Source organism: Neoarius graeffei, chromosome 13 (genome assembly GCF_027579695.1).
Source record: "Neoarius graeffei isolate fNeoGra1 chromosome 13, fNeoGra1.pri, whole genome shotgun sequence".
NCBI classification, from domain to species: Eukaryota; Metazoa; Chordata; class Actinopteri; order Siluriformes; family Ariidae; genus Neoarius; species Neoarius graeffei.
This window is the reverse complement of record NC_083581.1, coordinates 20,451,477-20,477,317: the sequence shown is the minus strand read 5'-3', so window position 1 is coordinate 20,477,317 and position 25,841 is coordinate 20,451,477. Positions and strand designations below refer to the sequence as shown.

The window sequence follows — 25,841 nt, the reverse complement described above, 5'->3', positions numbered from 1 at the left end:
GCACCAGGATGGATCAAGCAGGTCTGAGGGGCAGAAGAGGCCAGCATCTCAATCCCAGGATCAACATGTAACTCAGAGGGACAGATGGGGGGGGGGGGGGGGGAAGAAAACACGTTGTTAGGTATGCCCTAAAAATGACAAGTATTAAATCTGTGTGGTAGGCTCGCAGAGACGAGAGTCTTTACATCAGGCATGACGCACAATGGCATGTTAATATGGTAAAAAATATATCATGACCTGCTCTGGCTGGATGCTTGATTGGGTGATGGGAGCACACTCCTCAGCAATGATGAGATGCAGATGGGACTCTTAGGCCTGGCCAAGACAATTCAGTTACATTTCACCGGGTCTGGGACATGCGACAGAATGTCTGATGGCCGATTCCCTGCAGGCTACGATAGCCAGTCGAGGTCCCCACCGTCTCCACCAAAAGATTTCCTGTTGACTCCATGTAACTCAGAGGGACAGATTTGGGGGGGGGGGGGAGAGAAAGAAAACACAGGTGGTTAGGTATGCCCAATGTCACCTGAATAAGTAGGAACAGTATACATATTGCACCGAGTACAAGCAGGGACTCCGGCAACTAACTATGACAGCATAACTAAAAGGAGAGAGCCAGAAGGTAACACAGGCATGAGGGAGCCCCGGGACATAAAGCAGCCAGCCACTGCACCGTCAACAAACTCGAGTGAGCAAGCGAGTGGGGACTGACAGCATCCATACATCCCAGTTTACCAAAACACTCTATGTCTGAGGACCCTCCAGATCTACTCCTTTACCTCATAAACACCATTAACAAAAGGCTTGACTAAACAGATATGTTTTCAGCCTAGACTTAAATGCTGAGACTGTGTCTGATTCCCGAACATTACTTGGAAGGCTGTTCCATAACAGTGGGGCTTTGTAAGAAAAGGCTCTGCCCCCTGATGTAGCCTTCAATATACGAGGTACCAGCAGATAGCCTGCACCTTTTGATCTAAGTAGGCGTGGCGGGTCATAGAGGAGCAGAAGTTCACTCAGGTACTGTGGTGCGAGACCATTTAGTGCTTTAAAGGTCAATAGTAGTATTTTATAATCAATACGAAATTTGATTGGGAGCCAATGCAGTGTGGATAAGACAGGCGTGATGTGGTCATATTTTCTAGTTCTAGTAAGGACTCTTGCTGCGGCATTTTGAACTAACTGGAGCTTGTTTATGCACTTATTGGAACATCCAGACAGTAAGGCATTACAATAATCCAACCTGGAGGTAACGAAAGCATGAACTAGTTTTTCTGCATCATGCAATGACATTAAATTTCTTATCTTTGCAATATTTCTGAGATGAAAGAAAGCTATCCGGGTGATGTTATCAATGTGAGTTTCGAATGAAAGACTGGGGTCAATAATCACTCCGAGGTCTTTTACTGCTGCACGTGAAGAAACAGAAAGGCCATCCAGAGTTACTGTGTAATCAGAAAACTTACTTCTAGCTGTATGTGGTCCTAGCACAAGTACTTCAGTCTTGTCAGAGTTAAGCAGAAGGAAATTAACGAGCATCCAGTGTCTAATGTCCTTAACACATTCCTCAATTCTATTAAGCTGGTGTCTCTCATCAGGTTTTGCAGAGACATACAACTGTGTGTCATCAGCATAACAGTGGAAACTAATACAATGTTTATGAATAATATCGCCCAGAGGTAACATATATAGAGAAAAAAGCAGTGGACCCAAGACAGAACCTTGTGGAACACCAAACTTTACCTCGGTACGTCTAGAAATATCACCATTTATATCGACATACTGATAACGATCAGTTAGATAAGACCTGAGCCAGGAGAGGGCCATTCCCTTAACTCCCACAACATTTTCTAGTCTATCCAGAAGAATGGAATGATCAATGGTATCAAATGCTGCACTAAGGTCAAGCAACACAAGTAGCGAGACACAGCCCTGATCAGACGCCAACAGTAGGTCGTTTACTACTTTAACCAGTGCTGTCTCTGTGCTATGATGAGGTCTAAATCCTGACTGATACATTTCATGGATGTTATTCCTATGTAAATATGAGCATAACTGCTGTGCCACAGCTTTTTCAAGGATCTTGGACTCCCTATGTCCGTGTGGGTTTCCTCCGGGTGCTCCGGTTTCCCCCACAGTCCAAAGACATGCAGGTTAGGTTAACTGGTGACTCTAAATTGACCGTAGGTGTGAGTGTGAATGGTTGTCTGTGTCTATGTGTCAGCCCTGTGATGACCTGGCGACTTGTCCAGGGTGTACCCCGCCTTTCGCCCGTAGTCAGCTGGGATAGGCTCCAGCTTGCCTGCGACCCTGCAGAACAGGATAAAGCGGCTAGAGATAATGAATGAGATGAGATGAGACGAATTAAACAAATACATTTCCTTGCGATCAATGGACTTCTGTTAAATGGCATTTTTTGAGTATATGCTTGCAAAACTGACCATCCCCAGGACATCTTGTGTCTTAATGTCATTCCAATCAAACATTATTCATGAAAATTGTTTTTTGAGCCCTTGAAGTAAATTTTATCAGGTTCAAAGGCCGTATTCGCTAAGAGCTTAACTGCTGGTGTTGTATGTCCGATCACCTTGATGACAAAGACCTAGAAGAGGAGCCCATGCTCATAATTGATGGTCAAGCTCTGGTCATTGCCATTGCTAAGCCACAAGGAGCAAAGACATTTGTGGACCTTGCTGATGTCTTTGTAGAGGCTGTACTCAAAAGCGGAGCAAAATTCCAACGGATTGATGTATTGTTTGATCGCTACCAAACACACTGAATCAAAACTGGAACACGGAAGCGCCGCGGAAGAGGCTTGGTGGCAATCCGAAGACCTGTTGAAAGCACAGATTTGCCTCTTCCTGTAAAGTGCGAAAACTTCATTGCTCATCAGGACAACAAGGCTGACCTTGCTCGATTCCTGTCGCAACAGCTGATTCTGAGAGCACCAGTCAACAAAACCATAGTGACAGCAGGTGGCTTTAGTGATGAAGAGGGTGTCGAAGTGTCCAATGCAACACTGAACACCAACTGCATGGAAGCTAAGCATGAGGAAGCAGACACCAGAATTGTTCTCCATTGCATAACAAGCAAGGCATCAACCATTGTTGTTTCAGCAAGAGACACTGACATCTTGATCCTACTGATTGCCCACTTCCACATGATGCCATGCAAAAAGCTCTGGATGAAAGCAGGTACATCAAAGGAAAGAAAATACTTCCCAGTTCACGCTATTGTGAAACAATTGAAGATGGAACCACAGGTTCTGAAGCTGCTTCCAGCTTTCCATGCACTGACTGGAAGTGATTCAACTTCATACATTGCAGGGCACACAAAAAAGTCATGTTGGGATGTGTTTGTGCAGCACCATCATCTCTTAAAGGGACTTGGTGAAGGTCCAGAGCTTAGTGAACACACCATTCAGAATGTAGAACAGTTTGTCTGCAAACTGTATGGTGCAATGGATGCTGACCACATCAATGATGTCAGAGCAAGCATGCTTGTAAGGGGCATGACAATAGAAAGGCTGCCACCAGCTAGAGATGCACTGTACTTCCATATTCAGCGCTCTCACTTTCAAGCTTTAGTCTGGAACCAAGCTAACTTGCAGAAGCCAGTTCTCCCACCCCCTGAGACCATGGGGTGGAAAATGGAGGAAAACTTGCTTGTTCCTCAGCTCATGTCACTGCCACCAGTTCCAGAGGTTTGTGAGGAGTTCATCTCCTGTGCCTGCTCCACGGGATGCAAGACAGGCTGATGTGGATGCAAGCCTAACCCATGTACTGCATCTTGCAAATGCAGAATGTCAAATAGTACTTGCATGAATCAATAGCTTTTGTTATGTCAGTAGGTGACACTACAGTGTCTTCTTTTTGTTTATTGTTGAAAACTATCCAAGGGCTGGATTAGATTGAATAGGCCAATAGGCTATGTTTACGTTCAAATGTTCACATTTATAATATTACTGTTCTTGTCATGCACATAGTTTTCATGGATATAGGTTTTCATTATCAACATGTTTGAAAACCTGTGGATGTATAGTTTAGTTTTATTGAGCAATGGTTAAACTACAGTAAATGCATTATAAAGTTTTGCCAGCCATGTTAATTTTTATTTATTTTTTTATTTTTGCTTTTTTTGTTGTAGGGTAGTACATAAAGCTACTGCCATCTTGACCATTTGAGTCTCAGTTCATGTACTTATCAATTTGGTGCAAATCCGTCCACCCGTTTAAAAGTTATCGCGCAAGCAAAAAATCGGCCATATTGACAGTCGGCCATCTTGATAGCGTTGGCCTCCAAAATTTAATCAGTTAATGTACCTATTATAGAGTGTTAACACACAAGATTTGGTGCAAATCCGTCAACCCGTTCCAAAGTTATTGCGCAAACAAAAAGTCGGCCATCTTGAAAGAGTTGGTCTCCAAAATTTTGTCAGTTCATGTATCTATTACAGAGTATTAGCACACAAGATTTGGTGCAAATCCATCCATCCATTCCAAAGTTATTGCGCAAACACGAAATACACCGGCGGCCATGTTTGTTTTGTCGTTTACGGCTAAACTGTAACTTTTAGAGAATGTTATACAGCAGAAATGGATTCAGCACCCAAAAATCATATAGAAACAAACACTTGAATTACTTTTCCTCAAAAATGCCTACACCTTCTTATTTAAAGCCCTTTTTCAATTTGGGGACCTGGCTAAAATTGGTAGCGTTCAAATTAGCTTGGAAAGAGAGCTTCCTGAAGTATAGAAAAGCTCTTAGTGCTGCAAGATCAACATATCTCTCCTCCCTAATAGAAGATAACAAAAATAATCCTAGATTCCTATTTAATACTGTAGCAAAATTAACCAGGAAAAAGACCACTATAGACACATGCACACCTGCAGTATGTAGTAGCAACGACTTCATGAATTTTTTTCAATGACAAAATCAAAAATATCAGACAAAAAATTCAAACTGCCTGGGGCATCGTGGCTCAGGTGGATAAGGCGCCATACCATAAATCCGGGAACCTGGGTTCGATTCCGACCCGAGGTCATTTCCCGATCCCTCCCCGTCTCTCTCCCACTCATTTCCTGTCCTGTCTCTACACTGTCCTATCCAATAAAGGTGAAAAAAGCCCCAAAAAATCTTTAAAAAAAAAAATTCAAACTACCAATTTAAGGTCAGACAATTTAAGTCTATTACTTAAATTGTCACTTAAGTATAACTCTATCAGATCAGCAATTGGAATGTTTTACTCCCCTTAGAGAAATCGAACTACTTTCATTAATCTCTGCATCAAAATCCCCAACTTGTGTACTAGATGCCTTACCTACACGTCTATTCAAACAGATAATACCTGAAGTAATTGAACCACTTCTAAAAATAATAAATTCTTCTCTTAGGATTGGCTATGTACCCAAACCCTTTAAACTTGCAGTTATCAAACCCCTGATTTAAAAAACCTGACCTTGATCCCTGTCAGCTGTCCAATTATCGGCCAATATCAAACCTCCCCTTTATCTCCAAGATCCTAGAAAAAGCTGTCACGCAGCAGTTGTGCTCATAAGGACTTTCTTACTAACCGGCCCCAGACTGTGAGACTTGGCCCCCACTTCTCCTCCACCCGCACGTTGAGCACCAGCTCTCCACAGGGCTGTGTGCTGAGCCCCCTCCTGTACTGCCTCTACACCCACGACTGTAGTTCGACCCACAACAACAACCTCGTCGTCAAGTTTGCTGACGACACCACAGTGGTCAAAGGGAGACGAGGCAGCCTACAGAGAGGAGTTCCTGAAGTTGGCAGCCTGGTGTTCAGAAAATAACCTCGCTCTGAACACCAAGAAAACCAAAGCGCTCATTGTTGACTTCAGGAAGCACAGCATCGACCTAGCCCCCCTCTACATAAACAACGTGTATGTGGAGAGGGTCCACACCTTCCGGTTTCTCAGCGTCCTCATCTCCGTCGACATTTCCTGTTCAGTAAACATCACAGAAGTCATTAAGAAGGCTTAGCAGTGGCTACACTTCCTGAGAGTCCTCAGGAAGTACAACCTAAACTCCAACCTGCTGCTGACCTTCTACCGCTCATCCATCGAGAGCCTGCTGACGTACTGTATTACAGTATGGTACGGCAGCTGCACTGCTGTAGACAGGGAGAGGCTCCAGAGGATAGTTAAGGCAGCACAGAAGATCATTGGCTGCCCTCTCCCCTCCCTGATGGACATTTACACTTCCTGCTGCCTTAGCAGAGCTAAGAACATTATCAAGGACAGCTCCCACCCTGGCTTTGATCTGTTCGACCTGTTGCCCTCAGGGAGGTGCTACAGGTGCATCAGGACAAAGACAAACCGATTCAAAAACAGCTTCTTTCCAAAAGCCATAACTGCCCTGAACTTGGATATACTCTGACTTTATAGTCTATTTATTTTACTATGTGACTCTCCTCGTGCAATAATTTATAATGTGCAGTACTTTATAAGGGACTCTCTCTGTGCAATACTTTTATAATGTGCAATACCTCACTCCATAGTGTGAAACACAACACATTCACCTCACCTCAGGACTGTGCACCTTACATACAGCACATGCACCTCAGGACTGTGTACCTTACACACAGCACATAATCCTCAAGTCTGTGCACCTACCTTACCTTGCAATACTTCATAAATGTGTAATATTTTATAATGTGACTCTCTCGTGCAATAATTTATAATGTGACTCTCTCTGTGCAATAATTTATATGTGCAATGAGCAATACCTCACTCCATAATGTGTAACACAACACATACAGTGGTGCTTGAAAGTTTGTGAACCCTTTAGAATTTTCTATTTTTCTGCATAAATATGACCTAAAACATCATCAGATTTTCACACAAGTCACACTGAAAAGACACTGAAATACTCTTCCCTATTGAGGGTGCGTGCGTGATTGATGTGATACTCGCACTGTTCCATGCAGTGATACCTTTCTTCCTCACAAGCTTTAGTCAGCGTCTGGGCCACTTAGGCCTTCCTCTTCCTCCTGCTCAGCCAGTTCAGGAACCCTCCTGCAGTGGCTAGTGTGGATCCACATCACTCTGCCTGTGACCTTCACTGCCATTGGGGTTTGTGAGCAGGACCTGGAATGGGCTATTCCACCGTGGCTTGTTCCACTTGGTTTGTCGGAAGTCCTTCACCACTATCCAATCCCCTGGTTGTAGATCGTGCAGAGGTCCCTCAGCGGGCTTGGGAAGTGCTTCTTTTACTTGTTTGTGGATAGATTTCAAAGCAGAGGACAGCGTTTCACAGTAATTCAACATTGCATCATCACACAGTGTGGTGTTCGGCAGTGTTCCTTGGGCTGGCCCTATCCCCGTGTTGGGTTCTCGTCCAAACAGAATTTCGAATGGGCTTAACCCATGTTTAGGCCTAGTTTGCATCCTCATTTGTGTGAGTACTACAGGGAGGACCTTTGTCCATCCTAGCCCTGTTTCTGCACAAGCTTTGCTTAGTTCATTTTAAGGGACCCATTTTCATACCTGCCAACCTCAACGCATCTTGCGTAGCCGCTACGAATTTTTACCTCATTGTACGACTGTACATTTTCACATTAAAAAGTACGCATATTGTCCGAACTCGCATTTCAGTCAAGTTCTCGCTGAAGTTGATACTGCTGATCTGTGAGAAAACTCAAAGCCAGAATGGACCGCTTTGCCCAATCCCCCCGCCCCTCTTCACCCAATCCCCCCCCATTCACCCCCTCCCCTTCCTCCTTCGCGTCTCTGACTTGAGTGCAGCGGTGCAGCCAGGTGGCTAGAGCAAGTCGGGGATTGAAACGTCGGTTAGAGACGTCGTTTTTATATTTGTAACAGAAACGGTTGTGTTTCACGTGTACTCGAGAGCTTCCTAGCCGTTATTTTGTGCATTTACAACACCAACAGTACAGGCTAGTTCTTCATTTAACTTCGAAGCCGTCACTTAAGGTTGTATATTCGATGCACAAAACCTGATTACAATTCCTCTCGCGCCCTCATTGAATCACTATGATAAGTACCACTTTATTGATGTGCTCAACAAAACGTAGCGTGTTGTATATCTTAAGGGCAGTCGGTAACTTCTGTCAATGGTAGCCTAGAATGTTTGCAGATGATGTGAAGTCAAAAATTGGTCATCCCTCTTATGAAAAAACCTGCGTGGTACTGCAGTATCAAATGCTTTTTTTATACAGTATTACTGCAGTATTTCGAATGCAAATGCAATAGTTTGCACATGAAAAAGGCATACTACAAAATACTGCAGTGTACTGTATAATGCAATATTTTTACTGTATAATGCAATATACTTCCAACATGTTAAAAAATGCAAAAGTCTAAACCTATTGCATGGGAAATTTGTGCATACCATGTTTTGTGTTGAAAGTGCCTTTTTTACATACTGTAATTTAATGTGTTATTTATTTTGAAAGAGTGGCTCTGGTTTAATTTCATTTTATTTGCACATGTATTTAATGTTTGTTGTGCTTTTCAAAATGGAAGGAAGTTCCCAAGAGCCATCAATAACAGTTTCCCAAAGTCTATCAATAGGAATGTTTTACAAAACTGGACTATGTTCCTAAGGTCAAGCAATAAAACTGGATTGAAAGTGTGTTTTTGGTCTGCTGGTTGTGGTCTGTGGGGGCGCATGTGCACCGGATTGGGGTGAGGTTGACGCGGGGGTACTCATGAAATTGTAAAATTGTACTCATAAAATTTTTTCAAGGTTGGCAGGTATGCATTTTCCCTCTCTACTGCTCCTGCACTGGCAGGATGGTAGGTACAATGTTGTTTCAGGTCTATCCCTAGGAATGCTCCTATTTTTAGGGCTGCATTAACAAAGGGTGTTCCATTGTCACTTGAGATTTTGCTAGGTATACCCCACCTAGGAATTATGTCTCTCAGGAGTGCTTTGACTATTGCCTCTGAGTCTTGTTTAGCTGTGGGGAATACTCCAACCCATTTTGAAACATGTCAACTATTACAAGGCAATACCTTTTCCCTTCACTAGGTGTCAGTTCAATGAAGTCCATTTGGAGATGATCAAATGGTTTGTCTGGTATTGGGTGTGCTGGTTGAGTTGGTTTGATACCTTGACCTGCATTGCTTGCAAAATTTCACAGCGTAATTTGAAAACCCCTTTGTGAACCATCTCTTTGTTACTTCTGCTACCATCCTCCCTTTTGAGACATGGGTGAGCCCATGTGCCAATTTTGCATAGAAAGGGAGCATGTGTTTTGGTAGACAGGGACGGCCCGAGGGACAAACCTAGACCAAGTTTGCAAAGATACAGCCGGCCTGTTTCCAGACTTGTCTCTTGTCCTGGGTGGCAATGCTCTGAAGGTCCGCTAGGAGTAAACAGGGGATAGAAACCTGAGGAAAGGCAAGGTGAACTGGAAGCTGAGGCTGCACACTTAGCTGCCGCGTCTGCCTTGGCATTTCCTTGAGACACAAGATCAGTATTGTTAGTATGGGCAGCACACTTACATACAGCAATGGCTCTAGGGAATAGAATAGCATCCAACAACTCAGAGACCAGTTTATGATGTGCAATGGGAGATCCTGTGCTAGTGAGAAAATTTCTATGTTTCCAAATGGTGCCAAAATCGTGCACAACGCCAAATGTGTACCTGCTGTCCGTAAAAATATTGACAGATTGCCCTGCAGCCAATTTGCATGCCTCAATAAGGGCACAGAGCTCTGTGGCCTGCGCCAACAGGTTTGAGGACAGACACGACGCCTTGAGGACCTCGTGATCTGAGACTACGGCAAAACCTACTTTGTTCTTTCCCATCTCTGAGTCTCTGGAGGCTGAACCATCCACATAGAGGACCATGTTTGGATTTCTTAAAGGGTCGCTCTTTAAGTCTGCCCTGGGGGAACAAAAATCGTTAGTGAGAGCAACACCGTCATGTGGTTCTCCATCATTCTCTGTAGGGAGAAGAGAGGCAGGATTCAGAACAGTACAACGTTTCACAATGATGTGAGGCATATCAAGTATGACAGTGTTATACTTTAACCATCTCTGTGCTGACAAATGTGATGTCTTTTTCTCCAACAGAAGTAGGGAGATGGGCGGCACGGTGGTGTAGTGGTTAGCGCTGTCGCCTCACAGCAAGAAGGTCCGGGTTTGAGCCCTGTGGCTGGCGAGGGCCTTTCTGTGCGGAGTTTGCATGTTCTCCCCGTGTCTGCGTGGGTTTCCTCCGGGTGCTCCGGTTTCCCCAACAGTCCAAAGACATGCAAGTTAGGTTAACTGGTGACTCTAAATTGACCATAGGTGTGAATGTGAGTGTGAATGGTTGTCTGTGTCTATGTGTCAGCCCTGTGATGACCTGGCGACTTGTCCAGGGTGTACCCTTCCTTTTGCGCATAGTCAGCTGGGATAGGCTCCAGCTTGCCTGCGACCCTGTAGAACAGGATAAAGCGGCTAGAGATAATGAAAAGCAGGGAGACAGCATGTGGGACCAAAAGGGTGAGGTTAGAATACCCCACAATATTTCTGGAAGCAGTTACCGCCTTTTCAGCTGCAGCAACTGCACGCAGGCAAACAGGAAGTCCAGCTGCCACTGGATCCAGCTTGCTGGACAAGTAGGCTACACGTCTCAATCTATCCCCATGCTTCTGCAAAAGAACAGAGGTCATGAAACCCTTCTTTTCATCTACAGTTTGAACAAATGGTTTATTGGGGTCAGGCAGTCCCAGAGTGGGTGTGGTCTGCAGAGCGCTCTTTAGGGACGTCAGGCGCGTGCAGAACAACCGCAGCATTGACTGCTTGCAGATCTTGGACAAACCTCCACTCATTGGGCTGGGACGGTTTTCTTGCCTTCTTAACTGGGAAAATAGAAGTGTGCACTGGAGAGTCCTGGCAAGGGACAATTACATCTGCTTTCAGCAACGAATCAAAGACCGGTCTTATACCTGTGATTTGCTTCTGGCTTAAGTGGGTATTGGGTCTGTTTAGGCCTGAAATCTGATTTGGGGGTGATCACCACTGGTTCAGCATTCTTTATTAGGCCTACATCATGTAGGCCCAAATGGAATTTGGAACTCCCGCCAATTTGGGGTGCACCTCTGCTGGAGTTATGCCTGTGGAAACAGAGACAAACAGGCCACTATGGCCGGGGTCCCCAGGATCCCAGTCATCAGTGGCTAATATTACGCTGCGCTTAACATGCACACACATAGCATGACTTTGTTTGTAGACCCCAAGCTTTTGGCAAAACACACACTAGGGTCCTCTGTTTGGGACCATTCATTGCCATTGACTGTGCACTTCTTGACCCATTTCCCATGTCTTTCCAATGAGCAGCTTGTGGCTTTGCTAATGAGACCTGGGGTATAAAATTAACGATGTCAAAGAAATCATGCCGGCAGCAGTCGACCTCCGAGTCCTCTGACACAAGGCCGCGTATAACATGTTTGAGAACACTGCGATGAACGTTGATGCAGTTGTTCGGACAACGAGTCAAATGGACCTGTACAGCGCAATAATGTTTAGACCAATACATAGTTTTGAGGGTCAATCTTTCACGTACATGGGGTCTGCAAACCAAGTCTTTTCAAACTCTATCTTGCCCTTGGTGAACATGTGCTATGCAATGTAAATCTTCCTCTTTCATATAATCTGTGTCAACTGATGAGGTGTTCAAGTGTGCAAGCTGTACAAGGTGTTTGGGAGTTTGTGCGAGTTGATCTGAGCAGAGCTGCCAGACATACACATACAGGGTGCTTCCAAACCCATACTGTACACCGCACATTTCAGTTACTTCAATAGTTGGTCCATCTGGAGTAGACGTGAGATTTACTCCTAATTTGCACATTAAATCTCGTGCTAACAAGTTTACTGGACATGTATGTGAGATGAGGAATGAGTGGGACGTAACTATTCCTCCCTCGCTTTTACACGGGAGGTTGACTGAGAAAGTTTCGGTTACAGGTCGTCCTGAGATGCCCATCGTCTGAATTTAATTTGAGCTGAGCGGTGGGTCTACTGGAAGTACCCCATGTTGTATGACTGAGTGTCCTGCTCCAGAATCTACTAAAAAGGTTAACGCATGCCCACATACAGTGAGGGGCATGCAAGGGAGTTTAGAGAAGGGAGTAGTTGTGTATTTTAACTAACTTAATGCAACTTCAGGTGTATCTATCTGGACTGGTGTATCGGGTGTTTCTGTGTAGTCTTGCTGTTGCATGCAGGTGCCGCTACTAATGTGTTTAACGTTATGTGAATGCTCCTGTCTATGTGTATGTGTATCATCAGGTGTGTGTGTGTTACCTTCCCTGTTCTCTGTGCGGGGCCTGTTCCCGGAGTCCGCCCGTCAGTCTGCTTTGCTGTACTCCTCATGGGGCTTCTGCCTACTACTGTGGAGACAATCTCGAGCAATGTGTCCCTTCTGATTGCAGTTGTAGCAGGTTGCGCCTTTTATCCAGGACGAGTCACCCCAGGTCATCCTGCCTTGGCCCCTACCTCGACCTCTTCCTCTAGGTCCAGGCTGAGCAGTCTGGAGAAGAGTGAGAGTGGTGGCGTGTAGGTCTTGGTCTCTTTGTGTTGACTTTGTCTTCTCCTTCTCTTTCAGCAGCCTTTCTGCATGCACAGCGTACTGCTCGATCTTGGTGAGACTGGCGGTTTCCCACAGGAGACAGAGCTGCTTTACTGACTTGGCCACTGCTGGATTCAGACTGTTCATGAAACTGTTCCGCAGGTGCGCTTCCCAGACCTCAGGAGTGCCTTCCACTCCAGCCAGGGTCATGGGTCTGGTCAGGCCACTGTGTTTCTCATGCGTGGCGGTGAGACGGGCGAGAAACACTGACACCACTTCACCATCTTCTTGCTTACACATACTGATCTTAGTAATGTCTATGTTCAAGGGAAAAGCTTCGATCAGACGAGCACAGAGAGCAGTGGGGGTATTTCTATACTCACTATTGCCATCCGCTGGTCGGCTTCTGGCCACTCTCTGGAAACCTTGTTCCAGTCTATACCCATCTTGGTCATGATTAGGTGGCGAAGTTCATGGGTGGTCGGTCGGAATTCTCTGCAAAACATCAACAGTTCATTACCAAATCTCTTTCCTCCTACCTCTCTCACGTTGGGAAGAGAAGCCATGCTTTCCTTCATGTCAGCTGTCGTCCAGGGTCTGTGGACTAGAAGCACGCCGTCAGCTCCAGCCACTTACACCATTGGAAGATGAAGGACTTCAGACTTTAGGTTACGGCCTTGTGGACCCACTGGTGAGCATGTGGTCAGGTCCAGGAGGGTGTCTCTTTCGTCGCCATATGCAAGACCGGATCTCGTGTGTGATGGAGAAGCGAGGGGAGGCGCTAACGCTGGAGGCTGCTGGTAGGCTGGGAGAGATTCCAGAGGCTCAGTTTTTTTCTTTGTCTCGACTTCTCCTCCTTTCTGTGGGTGAGGCGCTTGTGGGAGTGATGCTCCGCCTTGCTGAGGAGGCAGTATGTGTTGGGGTGGTGGGGCAGACTCCAGGTCAGGATCCATCTGAAATTTCAAACACTGAGAAGAGAGTGAGAGCCCTGCCTGTCATTTCTCTCTTTTGTACTTTCTCTTAAGTGTTTCTTCTTTCCATGCAGAAAACGCCCTCCAGTCCCCTAAGAACTTAACATTATCTGCAGACTCTTCTTTCTCCTTCCGTTTCAACTTTGCTTCTAACTGTTCTATCTGCCTGGGACTAAAACTGCCCTTCTCAGGGAATCCTAAGTCCTTTACCCATATATCAAACTGTGCTAAGCAATCCTCGCCATACAAGGTTTTCATAAACTGGATGTTTGGGCTGTCATAGGAACATCCAATTCTTATTATAGCACATGTAGCCTCAGGCTTACTTGCTTTTTTCTTTTCTTTCCCTAACTTACTGTTTCTGTTCCCCATTGTACACTGTTATATCAATAGGTTATGACAACAATGGCTGAGTTTTTTATTAGGATCACAAGAAGAACAAGTTGGACTATGTCCAAAAATGCGACACAATAATCCTTTAGGTATGTTCTTATTGGTAAACAATTTACCTGACATTTACCTTAAGCTAAAAGTAGGTATCATTTAGCACAACAACCTCAAAGACAACTCACGCATGTGTACAAAATCTATTTCTCTGTTTCAGAATTTGGAGGAGGACAGTACTCTGTTAATTCATCAATATTTTGTGTGCACACCAGTGTGTCTTGGCGATTTCGTGATCGAACCTCTCTATCCCGTTCCTACGATGGGCCAGTTGTTCACACAGAACAAAGGGAGCAAGATTCAATTCTTTCCCAGTTACGAATCGCTGAACATGAGTCCGTCGAGACACGCACCCGTACTCCCCCCCCCCCCCCCTCCCCCAAGTAGGTGAGCCATTACCCAGTCGTCACTTAGGCAGATAATTCTCTTACACAACCCAATAAACTAGTCGCGGTTTATTGTCTCAAAATTGTTTTATCCGTTTCTGCAAACATATTGATGATACCACAGCTTAGCAGTCCTCCTGGGCTCAGACAAACTTCTGTCCGTCTCTTATATCAGTCTTCATTGACTGGGACAATCTCTGTCCATCTCTTGTATCAGTCTTTAAATACTGTTTCCACTAATTTCTTTACACAAGAATGCAAAGTTATCACTTACTGGTTTGGTGAGCCCTGACGGTCTGGTAGGGCCCACCCAGGGACGCCAAATTGTAATGGAAACTTCTAATAAACACTTCAGAACGCTTAGTAGTTGTCTTTTCAGTTATTTATTATAGTAGATCATATAAAACAGATATATAAAATAGAAAAGGAAAAAGAAGAAGAAGAGAAGAAGACACCACTTCTGATGATGCCGAGAGTACGCACACTCTGAGTTGTGTTTTAGTGGCTGTTATCTATTATACTCTAAAGGCATTCGCTTACTGCTCGCGTCTTCACGTGATTGGCTCAAGGTTTTCTATGAAACTTTGTTAAAGTGTGCACCTGGCATGCTCTGGTATGTGCAGGTGGATGTGTAGTTAGGGAGAACTCAGGCACCCTGCTTATCACCACCAAGGCCACAGAAAGGTGTCAACATGGGAAAAACAACTTTCTCAGTACACTAGGCCACTTGAGCTCAACACACAGAAACACAGAGAATAGGAATGTTCATCCACTAAATTTCCCTTACATTAGTCAAGCCTTTTGTTTATAGTGTTTGAGGTAAAGGAGGGTCCTCAGACAGAGTGTTTTTGTAAACTGGGATGTATGGATGCTGTCAGTCCCCCACTCACTTGCTCACTCAATTTGTTGACGGTGTAGTGGCTGGCTGCTTTATGTCCTGGGGCACCCTCATTGTCTGCAAGCACAATGAAGGTAGTGTCATGGCTTGGTCTTGTGGTGGCTTCTGGAACAAACATGCTAATTTTTTCTTGATTGTACCAGCAGAATTAATTCTGAAGTCTACAGAAACATTGTCTGCTAATTTTCAGAGAACTATAGCGAGTCTAATTGGGATAAACTTCATCATAAAAGAACTTAGGTTAGCACTGTTTCCTCACAGCAAGAAGGTTCTGGGTTCGAGCCCAGTGGCCGACAGTGGCCTTTCTGTGTGGAGTTTGCATATTCTCCCCATATCTGCGTGGGTTTCCTCTGGCGGCACGGTGGTGTAGTAGTTAGCGCTGTTGCCTCACAGCAAGAAGGTCCGGGTTTGAGCCCCGTGGCCGGCGAGGGCCTTTCTGTGCGGAGTTTGCATGTTCTCCCCGTGTCCGCATGGGTTTCCTCCGGGTGCTCCGGTTTTCCCCACAGTCCAAAGACATGCAGATTAGGCTAATTGGTGGCTCTAAATTGACCATAGGTGTGAATGGTTGTCTGTCTCTATGTGTCAGCCCTGCAATGATCTGGTGACTTGTCCATGGTGCACCCTGCCCATAGTTTTGCCCATAGTCAGTTGAGATAGGCTCCAGCCTGCCTGTGACCCTGCACAGGATAAGCAGTTACAGATAATGGATGGATGGATAAAAGAACTGAAGTTCTTTTAAAACATTTAGCACTGCTTAACTTTATAATATACAGTTATAGAACTTTGTATCATTCAAGTTGTGTAGCTGTTTCATTGTAGATATGTGTATCATTTTTCAAGTTTTAAGTTTCTTGTATCAAACTGAATTGAATCAACTGTGCAATGATGGAGACTTCAGTTTAAACTGTTCTTAGCAATTGCTGGCTTATGGCTATCCAAGAAAAAACATCCACAGCCATTTTTAGGGTGTGTCTGTAGTTAACATCTACAGTACGCCCATGGTGATCTGTAGGCTGTCCAATCAGGGCCATCTTAAGCAGCAGTAATTGACTTTCAACTGAGTGAGATTCCAGGTAAACGTGGGGCATCAGGATGGATCAGGCAGGTCTGGAAGGCAGACAGTGTCAGGATCACTCTTCTCTCAAGAGTAACGTGTAGCCGAACAGGGAGGGAGAGAGGGGTTGTAATGGTTTAAGATGATGTACATTGTGTGTAGAGTGCAAACAGGGACTCTGCCAAGACTAGCTATGACCGCTGTGGCAGGTAGGGGAATGAGGAAATTAAAACGGCATGGCTGTCCCTTATCTGTGGATGCTTATTTAACATGCTGGCTTTCTCTCTCTCTCTCTCTCTCTCTCTCTCTCTCTCTCTCTCTCTCAGTGAACAGGGCTATTGTGTGAGTGTGCGATAGCAGAGCTGAGCTGAACTGAACTGAGCTGCTGGAAAGTTGCTGAGTTTTTGTTTCTGTGGCATGCCTTTTTCCTTGTGCAGAGGGAAGCATAATAATAATAAAACACTCCCCAATCATCTTACCCGAAAGCTAATGTATCCCTGAGCTGCATAGTGTTAAGGTGATTGCCGAAACCTGGAAGTAAGCAGCTTGTCCTATAGTAACCATGTTGTCATGTGGACATGGAGTCCATGCTGTTGCCCAGGTGATCAAATTGCTAGCATAGATGCAGGAGTGACAGCAACAGTCTCTTGTGAGTTTGCAACAGCAGCAGCAGGAGTGGTGGACCAGGATGACTCACCAGAATGAATTGAGGCATACCTGGAGAAGATCGAAGGTACCAACTCAGCATATGAATGGCCAAGAGGAAAGTGAGGGCTGTGTATTCAGGCCCTCCTAATGGGAAAAGCCCAGTTGGCTGACCATAGTCTGCCACCTGAATGTCAGCTGGACTTCATGGCTGTGAGCATGGTCTGAGGAAGGTCTACTGCAAACGCTGGCTGCAACTGGACCCTGCTCAACCAGAGTAGGTTATTGAGCAATTCTGATGCAGTGTGTCCATCAGTTCCCAAAATAGATCCAGTGCCATCAACCTGACTCACTGGCCAAAGCCATCCAACAGGCTGAGCACTACATGTCCATGTACACAGACTCTGAAACATGGTGAGCCCTCTTGCTCACCTCCAGGACTCCTCCTACCCCAGCACCATGGAAGAAGAGACTACTGCTGCCTGCAGCTTCCTGGAGTTCAGCTACCCCTCCTCCTGGCCATGCCCTTCCCACATGAATGCCAATAGGGAGGGTCGACAGGCCTGATGGCAGTGCCTTGGCACATGGAGAGTGCAGGTCAATTCAAGCCTTGCGTGACTCCTCCCCCCTCCCCCCTTTACTTCTCAGGGTGCCACAGAGTCCCAGAGTGCAGGAATGGCACCCAGGCAGGTGTGCAGGGGCTGCAGAGAGCTGGGGCATTTCCAGGTGAAGTGCCCAAGGATGGCCCTCCTCCAATCCAGAGCCAACATAGAGTGCTCTGGTTAGTTCTCAAGGGAGTATATATTAGGCTGCGGTGGAGTTTTCAGACCTTAATCCATCAAAGCCTGATTTGTAAAGTGACCTTGGGTTTTGAGAAAGGCGCTATATAAATTTAACTTTATTATTAAGACAAAGCATTGGAGAGGTGTTGGGAGGCAAAGGTGTGGCGTATTCATAGGGATGTGAACACATACCCTTTGGTGATTCTCAGGATCACTTATAATAGACAAAAAATAGTCTGAATGCGGCAGTTAGTCCCCACCTTTCTTACCCAGTAATTTTTGGGCACTGATTGGCCAAGGATTAGGGAATTATTTGCAGATTTAGGACTGAATGGGTCTCAGCCATTAGCATGATGTGAGGTGTGTGTTGCACTGACTGGCAGTTCTGGGTCCATCACATGACCATGACCAGTTGACCGTGAGATGGCTGGCCTGTCCAAGGGGCTGGGCCCGCCTTGAGCCTATAGATGAAGCCAAGAAGCCTTTGTCACATGTGCATGCAAGCACAGACTTAAGCACACAGTGAAATTTAACCTCTGCATTTAACCCATCTGAAGAAGTGAACAGACGTGTGTGTGCACGCACACACACAAGTGAGCAATGAGCACACGCGCACCCAGAGCAGTGGGCAGCTATGCAGCAGTGCCCGGGGAGCAGTTGTGGGTTAGGTGCCCTTGCTTAAGGGCACTTCAGCCCAACCTCAGGCCATGGCTACCCCATCTTAACCTAACTGTATATCTTTTGAACTGTGGGGGAAACTGGAGCACCTGGAGGAAATCCATGCAGACAGAGAGAAAACATGCAAACTCCACACAGAAAGCCCCCCACCCCCACCCCGTGGGCTGCTGGGCTCAAACCCAGAACCTTCTTGCTGTGAGGTGACCGTGCTAACCACTACATCACCGTGCCGCCCAAAAAGATGATGAATTAAAGCAGGTGGCAGTGGTTGAAGGAGAAATGACTCAGGCTGGGGCAGTGCTTACCTTTCCCCATCTTATTATAATTAGATTATTTATACTGAGTGAGACCTGACAGGTGAAACAATGACTCCGTTTTCAGTACTGAAAAGCTGCAGGGAAATGCTTTTCCATGTGGCTCATTATATCTCATGTAATATAAAAATTGGATAGATAAAACAATAGCCTGGCTAATGGCTTGTTGCTTTTATTGGCTGGGCATCCATGGTGATGAATGCAGGTGGCATGCATCTTGCCATGAATGCTGGTGAATCTGCTAGCTGTCCCAAATGCACCATTGTGCCCTCTCCTTCTTACTGAGATCCCCTTCAACAAAATTGGCATGGGTCTCATTGGGTCATTAAGCCAGTCAGCACAGAGATATTGTTTTGTATTAGTTCTGATGGACTATGCAATGCAATATCTTGAAGCCATACCTCCAAGAAGAGCGTAACATGGGCACTACTTCAAGTAATCTCCCAAGTTGAGCTTCAGAAATAGATCCTGACTGAACAAGGCATGCCATTTAAGTCACATATGCTATTTTATGAATTATTGGGGATTAAAGTGATGCACATCAATGTACATCATTCTCAAACTAACGGGTTAGTGGAGTACTTTAATCAAACTTTTAAGTACATGATCCGTAAATTCGTGCACAAAGATAGCCAAAATTGGGATAAAGAGTTGGAAGCCCTATTATTCGCAGTCTGGAAGGTTCCCCAGGCCTCCATGGGATTTTCTCCATTTGAGCTATTAGACAGGCGGAAGCCCTGTGGAGTGTTTGATTAAATTAAAGAACATTGGTAGGATGGTCTCAAATGAAATTCAGTACATCTTGGACAGCACAGTGGTGCAGTGATTAGCAGTGTCGCCTCACAGCAAAAAGGTTCTGGGTTCAAGCCCAGTGGCTGATGGGGGCCTCTCTATGTGGAGTTTGCATGTTCTCTCCATGTCTGCGTGGGTTTCCTCTGGGTGCTCTGGTTTCCCCCCACAGTCCAAAAACATGCACTTAGGTTAACTGGCTACTCTAAATTGCCTGTAGTGTGTGTGTGTGTGTGTGTGTGTGTAAGAGAGAATGCACAGAAAGGAACTGGCCAGCCTACTGCTGCAATTCTGGCCAAGTTAGCCAAATATGGTTCGCCTCAAGCCCAGATCAGGTTCAGCAGTGATGATGACGATGGTATCCTGGACCTATGAGCAAAACTTCTCACATTTGGTTACTCACTGTGGAAAAATTTGCTCCAGGCCCAGGCAGCAACCATTCTATAATGGGTGCTCCTAACTGACAGTTGATGGTCCTTGTATTATTTCCCACCTCCAGCTGAAAATTACTCGCCAAAGGTCACATACTGAGTGGGAGCAGCCAACTATGAGGTTGGGTGTGAAATGCACAGCAGATATAGCACCTTAACTTTTACAGCAAAGGAGGGAGGCGGTCTCTGTTGCTCTGGCAATAGCAGTGTCAGAGAGAGAGGATTTGGGGCCCAAGTGTCCAAAAACGGCTGATTCCGCCCTAGGCATAGTGGAAGACCATCTCCCACCATCTCGACCTCAGTCACCAAGGTTGCCAGGTTGCAGTCCGACTTTTCAGACACGTTTTCTCCCCAACCTTGTCTTATATACCTCCTAGAACACCACATAGAGACTCCTTCTGGTGTTGTGTGCAACCACCCAAATACAAAAAAAGGTGGTTCAAGCCGAATACTGGAGAACAGCCCCATTGTGCTGGTACCCATGGCTGGTGGTTTTTTTTTTTTTTTTTGGGGGGGGACTTCCACAAGGTGAATTCAGTTTCTAAATTTGATGCCTATCCAGTGTGCCATATTGAGGAGCTCCTAGATTGGCTAGGCATGGCTTGTTTTTATTCAACCCTGGATTTGGTCAAGGGCTAATGGCAGGTTCCCTTATTGAAAGTCCAAGAAAAAAATGTCAGTCTCTATACTGTTCCGTTTACACCCATTTGTCACACCCAAGCCCAAAAAGGAGGTGAGAGACTTTCTCGGGTTAGTGGGATATTCTCACAGATTTGTGCTTATTTATTCAGATCTCACTAAAAAGGGGGCTCCAGATGCAGTCTGGTGGTCAGAGCAGCATTAACAGGCCTTTCTGAGAGTTTAAGCGGTTCTCTCTGGGAGCCCCTAACTTCACTCCCGTAACTTTTTTCTCTTCCTTTTGTGTTGCAGACTGACATATCAGACAGAGGGTTGGGAGTTGGCCTATCCTGGGGGTGGAGGGGGAGGTCTACCTAGTGCTGGTTAGTCAGTTGCAGGCCAGCTGGCTCCCTGGTTTGTGGCAGGTGGTGGGGTATTGTGGCAGGTGGGGGTTATGGTTTAGTGGTAGTGTGAGGGAATGAGCAAATTAATGTGGCATAGCTTCTCACTTGTGGATGCTTATTTAACATGCTAGTCTTATTTCTCTCTCTCTCTCTCTCTCTCTCTCTCTCTGTCTCTGTGTGAGCAGAACGGTTGGGTGTGCATGGGTGATGGCTGAGCAGAACTAAACTGGACTGAACAGATAGAAAGCTGCCAAGGTTTTTGTTTCTGTGATTTATTAAAAAAAATATTTATTTATTTATTTATTTATTTATTTATTGCCTGCCTGCCTTTTTTCTCCATGCAGAGGCATGGACAAAAAAAAAAAATCAAATAAACAATCTCCCCTCGATTTCCCTGGAGCCTGCTGTTTCTCTGAGCTGTGTGGTGTCACAACAGCATAACTAAAAGGGAGACCAAAAAGGTAACACAAATATGAGGGTACCTTACGACATAAAGCAACCAGCCACTCCACCATCAACAAACCTAAGTACTGTAAATGGGGAGAGGGGGTGACGGTATCAAAACATCCCAATTTACCAAAATCTCTAGAACATTGTTATAAATCACCGTGATGTATCCTCTTCTGCCAGTTAGACAAGACTAGTGTATATAACTATCTGGGAGAACTACCTTTATTTAATTCATTTAATTGGTTTAATGCATGTTTCTGTCTAACACGGTATATTAAGTCCCTGATTGGTAGTAGTTCCATTTACAATAATTGCTGTAGGTGCAAGAAATCTAGTGTTTAACATCCAGGCTTCAGTTCAAAGGTGCTGGCTGTACATTCAGTATGATCCAATTTTATCTTAATTAGGTTACGAAGACAAACTTTGAGATTTTTGTTTAGAAAGGGGAATAGACGCTCTCAGTATGGTGGAACCTAAGTGACAGCTCATTGCAACAAGCAGCCGGTCAGTTTAGCCTGCTTTTCTTCTCTAAGAAATAGACCTGTTCTCAAACTGAGCTATGTTGCAAGAAACAAAAGCAGCACTTTCTCAAGTGGGAAAGTACCATCCTACCCTTAAAGGCCAGTCTTGCCCTCAAAACTGCTCCCAATTATCAATAAAGCCCACATTGTTTTCAGAGCACCACCTGGATATCCAGCAGTTCAGTGACCATAACCTGCTGTAAACTACTTTGCCACACTGCATTGGGATGGAGCCATAACATATTACGTCATCGCCTTCACTAATTTAGACACCTCTACAATTCCTAGCTACTCTCTGTGAACTCTAACTCATGAAGCTGAACAAGCTTATTTTTTATTTTTTGTATGTACATTACCTCTTCTCCCTGTGTCCGTGTGGGTTTCCTCCAGGTGCTCCGGTTTCCCCCATAGTCCAGAGACATGCAGGTTAGGTGACTCTCTAAATTGACCGTAGGTGTGAATGTGAGTGTGAATGGTTGTCTGTGTGTCAGCCCTGTGATGACCTGGCGACTTGTCCAGGGTGTACCCCGCCTTTTGCCCATAGTTACCTGAGATAGGCTCCAGCTTGCCTGCAACCCTGTAGGACAGGATAAAGCAGCTGGAGATAATGAGATGAGATGAGGCTCCAGCTTGCCTGCGACCCTGTAGAACAGGATAAAATGGCTAGAGATGATGAGATGAGATGAGATGAGATGAGGCTCCAGCTTGCCTGCGACCCTATAGAACAGGATAAAATGGCTAGAGATGATGAGATGAGATGAGATGTACACTACCTCTGGGTTAAAATTATCTATAAACATGGCATTAGCTTCCATTGTTATGCTGATGACACAGTTGTATGTTTCAGCAAAGCCAGACGAGAGACACCAGCTTAATAAAATTGAGGAATGTGTAAAAGACAGACACTGGGTGCTTTTTATCTTCTACCTAATTCTGACAAGACAGATGTACTTGTACTAGTACCACATGCAGCTAGAAGTAAGCTTTCTGGTTACATGATGGCCTTTCAATTGCAACATGTGCAGCAGGAAAAAAAAACCTTTGATTTTTCACTCCAGTCTTTTATTTGAAGCACATGTAGCTATTACTAGGATAGCCTCCTGTCACCTTAGAAATATTAATAAGATAAGAAATATCAGGTTCACTATCCAATGCAGAAATATTAGTCCATGTTTATGTGGCCTAATCTTGACTGGATGTAATGCCTTACTCTCTGGATGTTCCAGTAGGTTCATAAACAAGCTCCAGTTAGTCCAGAATGGAGCAGCCAGTCAGAATCAGAAGATATGACTAGGCCTGTCGTGATATTCGATATACCGACTTATTGTACGGTAAATGAGCTCGGTAATTTTCTTTTTTTTTTTACCGCGATTTTGGCATTTACACGCTGTACATCTACATGGGGAAGTCGCCAGAGTATTAGCTTGACCTATTGACTGAATAAAACACCGCACTGTTTTCTGTCGTCTCATGCAGCTGTCTGTCAGAGGCGGGGCCTCCCAGCATGCAACAACTATCCAGCCAGGGTATCCACTGAATGGGGAAAAGACAACACCACGTTGCTCCGTTGTACAGACCATAGGCTTAAAATTGGGTATGGGCGTGTCCCTACCAATATTTCTGATTTGAAGAAGGAAAAAGAAAAAAAAAAATCACGCTCTGTGCGCGGTACACAAATGGTTACTGTAGGTTTCCATTGGGTGAAACACAACGCAAAATCCATTCATGAATATTCGCTCTGGGGGTGTGGTCGCAAAAACAGCAAGCAATTTGGGTACCATGTCAATTAGCAAGTGCGGTTGCAGTGCAGTGAACGGCTGCTAGCTAGCAAACTGTCCTTGAGGAATGTAACGTTAGATTAACTCAAAAAATTAATCAGTTAACAACGGTTCGTAGTGTGTAAAAATGACAACATATGAATATGACTTGTTTGTTTTCTAAGTTTGTGTGGCATGTAAATAACAATTCGACTTGATACTGACAACAACTGGTGTTCATTAAGGTCACAAAGACATTATTAAATCGGTGGTTCTCAACCAGTGGGGCCCGCCCCCCTGGGGGGCTGCAAGTAGGCTAGGATGAGGGGAAAAAATCAGGGAAAAAAAATCACGAAAATTCCCATGTCGAAAATGCAAGTGGTTGGACTACTATAACACAAACAAATCGACCACACAGTTTCATTTCAAATTTACCAATACAGGGGGTAGTATTTTGAGCCTGTGACGCGATGTCATGTAACTGCTAGGCTAGCCTACTATACTACTGTAGTACATCTCAAAAAATTAGAATATTGTGAAAAAGTTCAATATTTTCCATCAGTTATTTAAGAAAGTGAAAATGTTATATATTATATACATTATTATATACGTTATATATTTTATTACACATAAACTAAAATGTTTCAAGCATTTTTCTATTTTAATTTTAATCAGTATGGCATACAGTACAAAAACATTAAAAAAAAATCTCAAAATATTAGAATATTTAATTTCGAGTTTGAGTAAAACAGTATGAACACAGTGTATCTCTCGGTCTGGTTCAGTAAACACAACCACAATCATGGGGAAGACTGCTGACTTGACTGTTGTCCAGAAGATGATCACTGATGTCCTCCACAAGGAGGGTAAGCCACAAAAGGTCATTGCTGAAAAGGGTGGCTGGAAAAGGTGCACAAGCAACAGGGATGGCCGCAGTCTTGAGAGGATTGTCAAGAAAAGTTGATTCAAGAACTTGGGAGAGCTTCACAAGGAGTGGACTGAGGCTGGTGTCAGTGTATCAAGACTCATCATGAACAGACATCTTCAAGAAAGGGGATACAACTTTCGCATTCCTAATATCAAGCTACTCCTGAGCCAGAGACAATGTCAGAAGTGTCTTATCTGGGCTAAGTGTTAGGACTAGGACTGTTTTGGCCTCTAGAGGCCGCTGTTATTTCCTTTTCATGTCGTGTTTATTTTGGCCTCTAGAGGCCGCCACTGTTCCTGTGTTTTGTGTTTGTGTTAATTGCCTAATTATCTTCACCTGTGTCCTTAATTAGTTTGTCTATTTATACCCCTGAGTTCAGTCCTCTTGTCACGGAGTCTTTGTGCTGTTATGTTTATCTCCAGTTTCCTTTGTACTGTGTTTTTTTATCTTCTTAGCTTTTGAATTTTTGCACTTTGCTTTTCTTTTGGATTATACTCTTTGGTTTTTTTTTTGTCTTTTGTTTTGCCCTGTATATAGTGTATATAGTTTAAATAAACCTTTTGATTCTTTTTCTACTTCCGCCTCACGCCTCTGCATTTGAGTCATCCCCCTGGTGGCCTAGTGGGGGTTTGCTGGATTATCACACCAACGAACCAGGTTCGAATCCCAGCAAAACCCTAACAGAAAGACTCCGTCATGACCGACTCAGCAGAGGCTGCTTCAACTGTCTACCCGGCCAACCTTCAGGGAATTATGGCAGCTTTGACACGCTTCGGAGCGACCATGGACGCTCATGGACGTACGCTCACCAGCCAACGTGAGGCCCTCGCTCGCCACGAGGAACTGCTTCAGCAAATTGGGAAAACCCTGGCACAGCTGACATCTCTGCCTGCATCTCCTGCTCCTGATCCAGTTCCTGCTCCTGATCCAGTTCCTGCTCCTGATCCAGTTCCTGCTCCTGATCCAGCTCCCACTCCTGCTCCAGTGCCTCCTGCAATGCTGCCTTCTTCACCTCGCGAACCCAGCCTTCCTGCACCACAGAGGTATGACGGCAAGCACAGTGAGTGCCGAGAGTTCCTTACCCAGTGTCAACTCACCTTTGAGCTTCAGCCTACCACCTACACTACGGATCGCCGCAAGATTGCCTTTGTGATCACCTTATTAGCTGGTAAGGCGCGAGCCTGGGCTACTGCTATCTGGCAAAGACAGGGACCTGAGTGCTTTGATTTCC

At 45.0% G+C, this 25,841-nt stretch overlaps 1 protein-coding gene across 7 annotated transcripts in view; it reads left to right on the top strand.

The window, feature by feature from the left end:
- The window catches only part of pou6f1 (POU class 6 homeobox 1), a 156,098-nt gene that overhangs the window by 4,917 nt on the left and 125,340 nt on the right, over positions 1-25,841 (top strand). The window contains exon 2 of one of the 7 annotated variants that reach the window (XM_060937323.1): positions 21,140-21,209. The exons of the other annotated variants lie outside the window; for them this stretch is intronic. The gene's annotated coding sequence lies outside the window, so the exon portion shown is untranslated. The remainder of the gene's footprint in view (positions 1-21,139; positions 21,210-25,841) is intronic. 7 annotated transcript variants of the gene reach the window in all.